Here is a 12,692-nt window from a genome sequence, read left to right on the forward strand (position 1 = left end):
TGGGCAAGGTGATGCTCCCAGGACACGTTGACATTGTGACCTACATTAATGAAGTTCTTGGTGTCATAGACTCATTCAACTGGCCCAGGACGTAGGAGATGCCAAACACATGTGCTCCCCCGATTGCTCTCCCTCAAACTTACCTTGACTCCCCAAAATACAGTAATCCTTCCCCAATATATAGAATTAGGTCCCTGAAGATAGCCTCATTTGGAGACTTCTCATACAAAGAATTTAAGATCCAGTGAGAAAAATAGGGTTAGCAGGTGAACCTAGGAAAGCTCGTCTTTTATTTCTTCTTTTAATGATGTTCACGAGATGAACCACTAAAGATAGCACACTAAATAAACACTGTATCAGTGACAATCTGCAATTCTTAAATTAGTCATAATGGGTACTCTGCAATTAATTTCCGTTTACCATCCCTCGTGCACCCAAATCTTTTCAGGATCTTCCTCCCACACAGCTACAACAAGATGCTCATAAATTAGATTTGTTTTGTGGTAGATAATAGGCATGTAGGTGAGCATTTTTTCTTTATCTTTCCGTATCGTCATTGCCGTTCTGATTTCCCACTTGGAAATAGTACTCTCAACTCTGGGCTCCTACTGGTGTCCCAGAAGTACGGGTGGCAGCTTGGATGCCTGAGAGAGCCAGCTCCTTGGATGATCTTGATTCCACTGATTAGATATTACTCTACACCGAACACACCTGGTCACATACCTGTGCCTATCACAAGGCTGTGCCAAAAGCCACATGCCTCCAACCTGCCTAAGCCGTACCCCGGGTCCTGCATCTGATCACAAAAACACGTCTGGGTTTGCATCTTCCTTTGGCGCAGGAGAAAGTCACATCAAACAAACCAAAGCCTCAAATCAAACCACAACAGAACATCAAAAATAAGCAAAATTCCTTCCAACCTGGTCCTGTGTCCTGCAATCTTTTAAAATGATGAAGCTTCCTTTTTCCTTCTCTCTTAGGATTAAGCTTGCCTTTTAAAAAAAATCTTGGAAATGAGCGTCTTATTGAAGAATCACGTGACCACCAAGTGGTTAAATTTGTCTCTACTGGCCTTTTACAAAGGAGGAACGGGAGGTGGCAGAGGAGTACTGCAGAGTGATGGCAGAGTGACGGTTCCTGCCAGGGAGCTGGGGACACCTGGGCTGGCAGAGGAATGGTGCCTCTGGCCAAGGCTTTGCTGACTTCTCTTATGGAGAAGGAACTAGCTCCCTGTCCGGGACACTGGTAAGCCACAAATAGAATGTCCTATTTGGTCCAGAAATCTGTGAAACCCTGGAGTGGCCTTCACTCTGACCGGCATCCTGTGTTGATTGAGTGCATGCCTCACTCCCTGCAGCAAAGGGGACCAGAGAGCGACAGAACCAAAGTTCCCTGTCTTCAGTGATCACAGTGGCAAGTGAGGCATATATGCAAGTGAAACATGAGATAACTGGTATCTTAAGATATATTGAGATATCAATGCATCAATATTCTCAAATATACCGACGGAAAATCATAGGTTGATGTGATAGCAGATTTGCTGGTGGAGTGCATGAAAGCAGAGATCATTCTTCTGGGGCATTTGAGAGGCGTCACAGAGGGGAGGGAATTAAATGGGGCCTTGAAGGAAGGCTGGAAGGATGCTGGCTGTGAGAAAGATCAACCCGGTTGACTTAAGATCACATAAGGTGTTGGCTATGTCATACGTCAGGGACCATTGCAGGCTTTCAAGTTGCTAGCATCAGTTGGCTAGTAGCAAAAATAGAAATGTTAGAATAAGCACAGCGATTTAAACACCCAAGAGGTGCTGCTTGGCTCCAGCAGGTGGTTGGGTTGAAAAAGTCAAGCCCAAGAGCAATGTGGGGACCCACTTGGGAAGTGTCTAGGTGTCAGGTATAATTTTTATCACACATTCAAGGGAGATGCCATGATCAGAGCTGGGCTGGGGAGCAGCCATCTGGTGATGGGAAAGTTTGGAGAACCAGAGATCAAGGCAGAAGATTCCTACTCCAACGAGAAAGTCAGGAATACGACTCCCCAGAGTTGGGAGGTGCTCTGGTGGCTGGACACATCACTACTCCACCCTCATGCCACACCTATCCCACACTCTGAGTACTGCTCTTGGTTGTGGACACCTCATTATCTCCGTACTCGAGTTTTCTAAGAGCAGGAAATGGTAACTCTATCTTATTGACAGTCTTGGAAAAGGGCCAGTATTGGGATGTGTGTGTGTGTGTGTGTGTGTGTGTGTGTGTGTGTGTGTAGACAGAACAATTGGTGATTGTCAAGGTAATAAATGTTCATTGTAGAATATTTAGGAAAAAGAGAAGTGGGAGATGAAAATGAAAAACACTCGTGAAATTGCTATTCAGGAATAACCACTGTTAACATGTGTGTCTCAAGTTATTTATTCATAAATACTGGAATGAAATACAAGCAATTTTTAACAAAACTAACATTATGCTTCATGAGTGGCCAGCCTGCTTTTAATGCACTGTTCAGGCATGTGATTATTTTTCATGTGTCATGAAACTATTTGAATTTATGTTTAATAGCTGCGTAATATTCCATTAAATGGATTTAGTCTATTTAATCATTCTGCTATCAGATATTTGGGTTATTTCCAATTTTATATTATTATAAATAACACAAGATGGACATACAGGTGCATAAACCTTTTATTGGGTCCCTGATGGCTTCTTTGGACTGATTCCTAGAAGAGAATTTACAAGGTCAAAAATATGAATATTTATGGGTCTTGTTCCATATTACTATGTTGCTTTCCTAAGTGATCATGCCAATTTATGCTTGCATCGATGCTGATTGTTTGCTTGCTTCACTCCACAGCCTTTGCTGTGGTCACTAAGATCCCCCTGTTGCTGATTTCAGTGGTCAGTTCCCCATAGTAGTTACCCCTTTATGTGAGGGGACAAATTTCCAAGACCCTCCCCCACCAGTGAAAATCTAAAGCTGCAGATAGTACCAGATTCTCTATGTACCATGTTTTTCCTTATACATATGCTTATAATAAATTCTAATTTATAAATGAGGCATAGTAAGAGGTTTACAATAATAACTAATGATATAATAGAATAATAGTAACAACATACTTCAATAAAATAGCCAGTATCATTTTTCTCATGCTTTGGGTCATTATTCAGTAAAACCAGGGTTACTTGAACACAAGCCCCTGGTAGTCTGCATTCTGAGGCTACTTAAGTGACTGGGGGCTAATGTATACAGCGTGGATACTTTGGGCAAAGGGATGACTTGCATTCTGGGTGGGATAGAGGGAAGGTGAGATTTCATCATGCTACTCGGAATGGTGTGTATTTAAAACTTATGAGTTTTTATTTCTGGAATTTCCCATTTAATATTTTGGGACCACCATGGACTACAGTTGAAATCGTGGAAAGTGGAATTGAGAGTCAGAGGCAGGTGACCACTCATCGTTCTGACCATCAACTGCTTTTGACACAATTGAACGGTCTCTTCCCTGCTTCTCCTTGGCTCCAAGGACACCTCATTCTTTGAGTTTTCTTGCTTCTCAGGCATCTGCTTCTCGGTCTCCTCTTGTGCCTCCTTATCTCTTTGACCCTTCAATAGTGCTCCAAAACTCCATTTCTAGAAAAGAGTTCTCTGGACATTTTTTATCTCTGTTTGCTGTCATGGTGACCACCAGACTCACATCTTTCAGTGTTGTTCAGACGTGGACCTCCCCTAAATTCTTACCTGTAGACCAGCCCCCTCAGCTTGTACCCCTCTCCTCTCACATCCCTGTTTGAATGTATATTAGGCATATTAAAACCAATTTCTTAGAGTCAAAGCCCACAACCTGCTTCTCTCATTTTTTTTTCCATCTCTCAAATGCTGATTCCATTTTTTTTATTCATTCAGGCCCCAAATCAGTCAGTTTGGGTTATTTCCAATAATTAATTAGTATGAGCAATGCCAAGCTGAACATACAGACACAAAACCTTTTAATAAGTCACCTCACTTTCTTTGACACCCCACCATATAGTCTACGAGCAGAGCCTTTGGTCTTTTCTTTCAAAATACAGCCAGAAGCTGACCATCTCTGAGCACCTCAGTGCTCCATTTGGTACAGGCCATCACTCTGTCCCTTGTGGCCTCCGACTGGTCTCCCTGGTCTCCCTGACTCTTTTCATGGCTCTCAGAGTGAAGTAGTTAAATTACAGCCACAGCCTTCCAGTGCATTCCAGATGATTCCGCCGCACTTGCGATAAGGCCAACGTCTTCTTGTCACGGAAGAGCCTCCGAGGCTCCCCTTTCCTCTCTGGCCTCATTTCTGACCCTCGGTCTGTGCTCTCTGTTCCGGTCCGTGAGAGTCCTGCATCTGTTTTCAGACATCCCCTTCTCAGTGAGGCCTTTGCTGACCTCACCACTCAAAACCAGCCTCCTCTCAGCAGCGGTTTCCTCTTCTGTTTACCTTCATCCTACAGGATGTACCAGACTACATCCTTTCCTTATGTGTCTGTTCATTGTTTACTCTTCTCTCACTAAAGTGGAAGCTCTATGAGGGGAGGGACTTTCATTCTGTTTTGATTATTGCTCTTGTCTAATCCTTTGACTTGGGGCCGGGGAATAGCTCAGTTGGTAGCCTGTTTGCTTTGCAAGCACAAGGCCCTGGGTTCAATTCCCAGCACCACAAAAATAAATAAATAAATAAATAAATAAATAAAATAAATCCTTTGACTTGAAATAAATGAATCCTTTGATCTTTTACCTTTTATTTTTTAAAATTATGGTGAACATACACACACACATCGTCAAGACTCAGCTAATATTGGATGGATGAATAATTGGTGTTTATATGGTTGTGTGGTTAGTTTGGAAGTTTCTTCAACATGTTTTATATCTCTGATCTCTTATCTAATTTTCTGTTTTGTTTTTGTGTTTTTTTAATAGTTGTGGTTATGTATACATAAAATGAAATTTGCCTTCTTAACCATCTTTCAGTATATAGTTCAGCAGTAAGTACATTCACATTATTGCACAACCAGTCTCTAGAAATCTTTATTTTGCAAAACTAAACACTAAATCTAATAATCTGTAACTTCCCATTTGTGCCTACCCACAACTCTGGCAATCATCACTGTACTTTCTGTCTATATGAATTTTATGACTCTAGGTACCAACTATGAACAGAATTATATAGTATTTCCCTTTACTGGGCTGCATATTTCACTTTGTATAATACCTTCAAAGTTCATTCATGCAGGTAGCATGTGTCAGATTTCCTTCCTTTTTACAGCTGAATAATATTCCACTGTATGTGTATGTATGTGCTGTTCATCCACTTATCCATTAATGGACACTGGAATTGCTTTCTCCTTTGGGATATTGTAAACAATACTCCTGCAAACATTAGTTTATGGGTATCTGTTTGAGATTCAGCTTCCAGTTCTTTGGGGGTAAACACCCAGAAGTAGATTTACTGGATCACATAATAATTCTATTTTTAATAACCACCATATCGCTTTTCATAGCGGCTGCACATTTTACATTCCTAGCCACAGTGCAAAAGGGTCCATTTCTCCACAGCTTTGCGAACATCGACCATTTTCTTTTCTTCTTTCTTTTTTTTTTTTTAACAGATGTTATGTATGTAAGTTCATATCTCATTGTGGCTTTGGATTGTATTTGTTTAATCATTAGTGAGGTTAGTAATGTTGAGCATCTTTTTCATGTGTTTATTGATCATTGGTATTTATTATTTAGAGAAATGTCTAAGTACATCACCCATTTTTTAAAAGAGATGTTCATTTAGTTGCTGAGTTGTTTATGTTTTTTTTTTTGACTGACCTCAGTGATGGTTGCTTTATTGTTGATGCTTATGTGAAATCCTGAGGGACACATAGGAGTGAGCTTAATATAGTGTGTTGGGATGGAGAGGTGGGGAGTTTCATCTGGGCAAAGACAGTGGCATGTACAATGTAGCAGTGAGAGGGAACATGTTCATTAACATAAATGTATATTGGTGTTCTGCCTGTAAAATTTAGATGCATTTTACCTATTTTACCCATAGGTAAATATATATAGGACATGTATCATATATATATATATATATATATATATATATATATATATATATGATTTCTCAGCAAGATTTCTTGACAGTGGCGCTATTGACATTTTATTTTGAATAATAAAATGGGGTTCTTTCCTCTGCACATGTTTAGCAGAATTCCTGGCCTCTACTTTCTGAATTCTAGGAATTCTTCCTCTGTCCAAGTTGTGACACTTAAATGTCTTCACACATTGTAAATTATCCCCTTGTGATAATCCCTTCTTGTCCCTAAATTGAGAACCACTGTTAGAAAGAGGGGACGATAGATAGATAGAAAGATAGAAGGAGAGAGAGATAAGGGGTGGAATATGCTAGTATATTGAGATTTAAAGCCTTGCCTATAGCAGACTCCATTTGATTTGTTTGGAAGTCAATATTCAACAACATATCAATTATATCCATTGGTTTAGGGGCCAGCCATGCTGGCCTCTCTGTTACACTCTTTGCAAGTCTATATTGATATTATTGCTTTTTCTTGTTGAACACTAACTGTGCTAAGGGTGTGCCATTAGGACTCAATTACATGGTAAGTTATAGCACTTCTCTTTTTCTATTCATTGAGCTAGAGTTTTTTTCCTTGCTTTTCTGGGATCTCTGACAGAGTTAGAGACTGAGAAACCTTTAACCTTCCCCTCATGTAGATAGATTGCAGCAAGGAGAAACAGAGAGAATAGGTAATGGAATAAAGTAACATATTCATCAATGATATCATTAGGCTCATCCAACGACTGAAGAGGCTGTATTTTGGAAATGTTTCTGGGTAGGATATTGATATCTCCAGTACTAATTCTGGCTGACTTAGATGTAGAGAAGCTGAAAGGATTTTGAAAACAAACTGACCAAGTAAAATCCCTGAGTGCTTACTAACTTGCATGTGTCCTTTACACCATAAAACTAGGACCACTATTATTATTTAAGTTTACTGGGGATTCACCAAAGAAGGCATTGCAAACAAACAAGCAAAAAAATTAAAAAATGAAGAAAAAGTATAAAGAAAAGAGATTGCACCATTTATATGTTGGTAAACTCTAAAGCCTATCCATTTCTAATCTGAGCCCCAGAGAATTCATTGACTGTGAATGGCCATATCCTTAAGAAACTGGTTGTGTGTGTCTTACCCCTAAGGCAGCAGCATGCTTAGTTCTGTTATGGTCTGGAATTTCCCATTGAACAGATGACAGCAACTAAGCAGCAAACTATATTTAGCAAATTGACAATTACCTACTGACTGGTGTTCACTGTGGCAGTGCTGATATTTGCTAATAGGACATGTTTGTCTTACAATACTACCAGGAATGCAAAATGCATGTAAATGAATATAAAATGTATTATTCTTCTCCCTGACTCTTTTACCTTTTATTTTTTTAAATTATGGTGAACATACACACACACACATAACCCATGAGATCTTCTTAACATTCCAAGTGTACAAACCAGTATTGTTAAGTGTGTGCTCACTAATGTTCACCTTATCTCCAGAACATTCTTATCAGGCAAGACAGTAACTTTACTTGTTGAAAAGCAATTCCCTGGTTCCTGTACCTCTACCCCTTCGGTTTTTATCCACCAAGCTCCAGAATGAAGGGAATCAGATTATCTCCGTTTATTTCCAACCTGCCTAGCCCCACTTCTGGTTTTGTTTGTGCTCTTCCGGGTGATTTAAAGATGAAGGTCAACCCATATTTAGCAGGCGTGTGCCTGGTATTATGGCAATATGCCTGATCATTATCCCATTTAACCCTTTAAACAAGACTGAGGGAGGTGCAGTTGCTTCTCCTTCTCCTAGAGCTGAGATAACAGACTTGGGAATATTGGCTCACTTCCTTATGTTTGCACATAAAGAAGCAGTCTGAAGATTTGGACTCAAGGTACCTGCACCCAGCATCTACACGGTTGGTAACCTGCTAATCCATATTCGAAATACTCCTTTTCTAGCACACACCTGTGCCCACTGCACATCTTCTGTAAGGACAAGTCGGATAAAAAGTCAAAGCAGAATGAAATAAAGAGAAAACAAAAATCTCCAATGAGATCTCTGCCCCACTGATATTGTCAAAATCATGTAAATGAAGAACTCACAAACATCTGAATAGCCATTGCCATAAGTTATGCACCTGTGTACTGACAATTAAAAATGGAAAGGTATATATACCACAGTTTCTTTATCCATTTATCTATTGATTGGCATCTAGGTTGGTTCCACAATCTAGCTCTTGTGAACTGAGCTGCTATAAACATTGATGTGGCTGTGTTACTGTAGTATGCTGATTTTAAGTCCTTTGGGTATAAACTGAGGAGTGGGATAACTGGGTCAAAAGGTGAGTCCATTCCAAGTTTTCTGAGGAATCTCCACACTGCTTTCCAGAGTGGCTGCACCAATTTGCAACTCTACCAGCAATGTAAAAGTGTGCCTTTTTCCCCACATCTACACCAACTTCTATTATTGTTTGTGTTCTTGATAATAGCCATTCTAATTGGAGTAAGATAAAATCTTAGAGTTATTTTAATTTGCATTTCTCTAATTATTAGAGACGTTGAACACTTTTTCATATATATACACAATGGAATATTATTCAGCCATAAAGAATAATAATATTATGGCATTTGCAAATAAATGGACAGAATTGGAGAATATCATGCTAAGTTAAATAAGCCAATCCCAAAAAAACAAGGGCCAAATGTTTTCCTTAATAAGTGGAGAATGATATATAATGGGGGTGGGGGTGGGGGGAGTGAGAGAAGAATGGGGGAACTTTAGATTATGTAGAAGGAATTGGGGGAGTATGAAAAATGGTGGAATGAGACAGACATCATTACCCTATGTACATGTATAATTACACAAACGGTATGAATCTACATGGTGTTCAACTATAGGAATGAAATGATGTACCCCATTTGTGTACAATGAATCAAAATGCAGTCTGTAAAAAATTAAAAACTAAATAATTAAAAAATGGAAAGGTAAGGCTTGTAAAGTTCTTTGTTTTTATAGAAACATTCTACTGTATTTTTACCAAGAGCCACATACCTAGTCCATATATACCTAATCCACAGATATATTTGAGGCATAATGTTTCTAAAATACAGTTTTAAATATTTTGAACAATGATATGTATTCTCTAGTTTAGTACAGTCTTTCCCACTTCTTACCTTATCTGCTTCACTCATTTGCTTTACCTGCTTTGACTCCATAAGCAGTTAAGTTAAAAATCCTGGCTTAATAAATATTTAGGCAAGCACGAGATGATTTTCTTTATATGTTTGGTGTATTGATATACAGGACATAGTTTACCTCGAGGCTTAACTTGTGACAAAGCATTTTCTGTCTTTTAATATTTACGTCAATATTATGGTTCCCTCTTTATTAACACTAGCAATTAGCATTGTAGTTCCCTCTTTGATTCCTATTCATTTAATGCTCAGTCAGAAGAAGATACTTGGTCAGAGGTAGGTAGAGGAATAAAGGCTTTCTTGAAGCTATTGTTTTTTCTTGGGTGGGTTTCTTAGAGGTGCTTTAAAAAGGCATCTGACTGTGTGTGTGTGTGTGTGTGTGTGTGTTTGTGTAGCCAGTGGAGACTTTATTGGGTTTTTAATCAGAGGAGAAATAGGCAAATTGCTTTCCTCCTGAGCCTCAGTTGCCTTATCTGTAAAATGCAAATAATGATACTTTACATGATTTGTATGAGTTTTATATAAAATATCAGGTAAAGTACCTTTCACAGCCTAGAAATCCAGAATATGTAGGTGTCTGTTTCCCTTCCTTTCCTTCTGCTCAGAAAATAGGATTGAGTAGAGACATTGTCAGGGATATCAAAGTATATGAAAGGATTTCCGATGAGAATGTCAGAGAAAGGTTGCAATAAAAATGTACTCTCGCAAACAAAAGCCCCATAAAACCGCCTCACAGTGTCAACATGCTTAGTATATATTAATCCATCTCTGTGTGTCTGCCTGCAGATAACGTGAGGCATCTGCGTGTGTGCTAATGTATGTGTACACCCACATCCACGTGGTATTGTGTATGGATTAGTGTGTTGGTGTCAGCAAGTGCAGGCACAGACAGAAACAGCTAGAGGAAGAGAATATGTTGCACACACGTTTGATGGTAACCCTTCTTCGGTATATTGTAACTCATGGTATATAAAATAAAGTCCATTTATGATGTTGGTCTTATCTTCTAATTAAAATCATAGCCATGAAGCTGCTTTATACCTGCATAAAATAAGCAGTTTAATTTCTCTGCACCAGGGGAAAAATGATTTCATTGCCTGTTATGTAGTCTGTCGGTGCATAGTGTGGAGCAGGCGAGGCTGGCTATGAAAACTTCCTTCTTACCCAGTATATTTGTGCTTTCAATGTCTGCAGGCCCCACAGATGTCTCCCCTGAGGTCTTCTCAAGGGCAGCTGGGTGCTTCCTCTGGTTTCTACATCTTTTCACAGTGCCAGGGGAGGAGGAGGTTATTCTTTGTCTACAAATAACCCACATACGCGCTTTTCCCTGGGTTATTCACACATGAATGAATAAAATTATTATACTGCATCCATTTCTTTAAAATGTACTGATAACTAATGATGACTTATTTCAATGAAGCCAAAGCAAATATTTGAGGGAAGAAAGTAAGCTTGCCTGGGAAGCTGTGAAGGAATAAAAAGGAAAGGACTATGAATCTTGGCAGTTAACAGGCCTAAATTTGTTTTAAAACTGACTTTATAATACTAATATATGCTCTGGGTAGCATTTTAAAATCTTGCTTGCTAATAGTTTTATTTTATTTATTGAAGTTGTTTGTTTATTGATTTAATTTTGTGCTTCAGGCCCCAAACATGCTTTAGAACATGTGGTAGAAGTTACCCTAATAATTTGGCATCCGTATAGCCAAAGACGGGAAGAACTCCAATAGGAAATAAACTCACTAGTTCCTTCAGCTAACATTCAGAATTCAAAGTTGTTGAGTCAGGCTGAATCTGGGCTACAGATGAAGCTCAAAATATAAAGGGGGTAGGATTTTAAGGGTTTTGGAGTGTGGAGATGTTGGTGATGAGCTGTGAAGTGGTTTTAGGTGGGAGAATGTCAGAATCAGGTTTGTTTTATAGGATGATTGTTCTGGGCACAGTGTGCAAAGCAGATGGGGGAGCGGGGGTAGGGGGGACAAGGCCCACATGGCTAGAAGGGATCGGGTGTATTACAGTAAGTAATCCAGTAAAGAGAGGACTGTGTTTGGACTAAGGTGGTCACAACAGATAGAAGGAACTTGATTCTGGAGTTAATTAAGAGGTAAATAAATACTCAGGTCTCACAGATGAATGGATTTGCAGAGGTGAGGGAGAAAGCAAATTCAAAGATGAATCCTGGGCATTTTGTTTCACTTTGATAGCAGATGGAAACACTCACTGAGTTGGGGAACAACTGGACACCCACAGGGCTGGGATAAGGCACCACTGTGGGGCTTCTTATGTTTTAGGTAGAAGATCCAAATGGAGGAATCCTAATAGTTGAGATTTCAAGTCTGAATCTTTGAAGGCCAGTGGTGCTCCTTTGGAGATTTAAATTTTGAGTTGTCCCAGGAAGATGGTGATTGAACAAAATCAGAATTGAAAGGAGTCACCACTGAGTAACAATTCAATGAGTAAAAATAGAAGGTCAAAATGGAGAACTCAGGAATGGTCATATTTAAGGGAAAATCAAAGAAAGTTTTAGTATTCCAAAAGACATGAGAAAGAAAACCAGGTGAGCATGATATTATGGAAAGCCCCAGAAGAGAAGGCTTCAAGAAGGATGGAATAGTTCATTGTATCTAAGGCTGTCTGTTGTGCTGAGATACTGGAAAGTGGATCACCCCTTGGTGGTACCACTCTTGGCGAGACACTGTGGGTAGAGGCATCAGGTGAAGGGTGAATTTCAGTAACATTCAAGAACATGTTGCATCATCTGCTCAAATCCAGCTTGAGGCGCATCAGACCCTAGTTATGGTTGAAGTAACTTTCCTAACAGAGAAGAGAGAACTGTTGATATGTGAACCTGCTCTAATACCAAGGCCATTTTACTGCACCACTTCTGTCCCTGTGGTTTGGGGACAGAAAATCTTATGTGGTAATGGTTTTTGCCTAGGAACCTTTGGGAATCTATGCTTTGGAAAATAAAAAGGGGTCTGACGACCACTTAAATCAATTACATCACTAAAACTATTCAGAAAGCACAGAATACCCAACCATTTCAGAGGGGTAGTGTCCTTTCCATGACTAAAGAACAGTACTAGAATAAGAAGTAACAGAAAGACTGAGAGTTTTGGTCTGAGTGACAGAGGACCTTACTATTCTCTCAGAACTTTGAAGATAGACTTCAAAAAACACAACTTCCTGGGCAGGAGTAGTGGTGCGCCCTATAATCCCAGCGACTGAGGAGGCTGAGGCAGGAGGATCACAAGTTAGAGTCCAGCCTCAACAATTTAGCAAGACCCTGTCTCAAAATTAAAAATGAAAGTACTGAGAATTCTGCTCAGTGGTAAAGCAACGCTGGTTCAATCCCCAGAACCAAAAGAAAAAAAAAAAAAAAAAAAAAGAAAACAAACCAAAAAACTAAAACAACAACAACAAAATCTTG

At 39.4% G+C, this 12,692-nt stretch overlaps 1 protein-coding gene across 1 annotated transcript in view; it reads left to right on the forward strand.

The window, feature by feature from the left end:
- Sorcs3 (sortilin related VPS10 domain containing receptor 3) overlaps nucleotides 1–12,692 on the forward strand; it is a 584,659-nt gene that overhangs the window by 302,766 nt on the left and 269,201 nt on the right. The window lies entirely within an intron of this gene.

Source organism: Sciurus carolinensis, chromosome 5 (assembly GCF_902686445.1).
Source record: "Sciurus carolinensis chromosome 5, mSciCar1.2, whole genome shotgun sequence".
Lineage (NCBI taxonomy): Eukaryota > Metazoa > Chordata > Mammalia > Rodentia > Sciuridae > Sciurus > Sciurus carolinensis.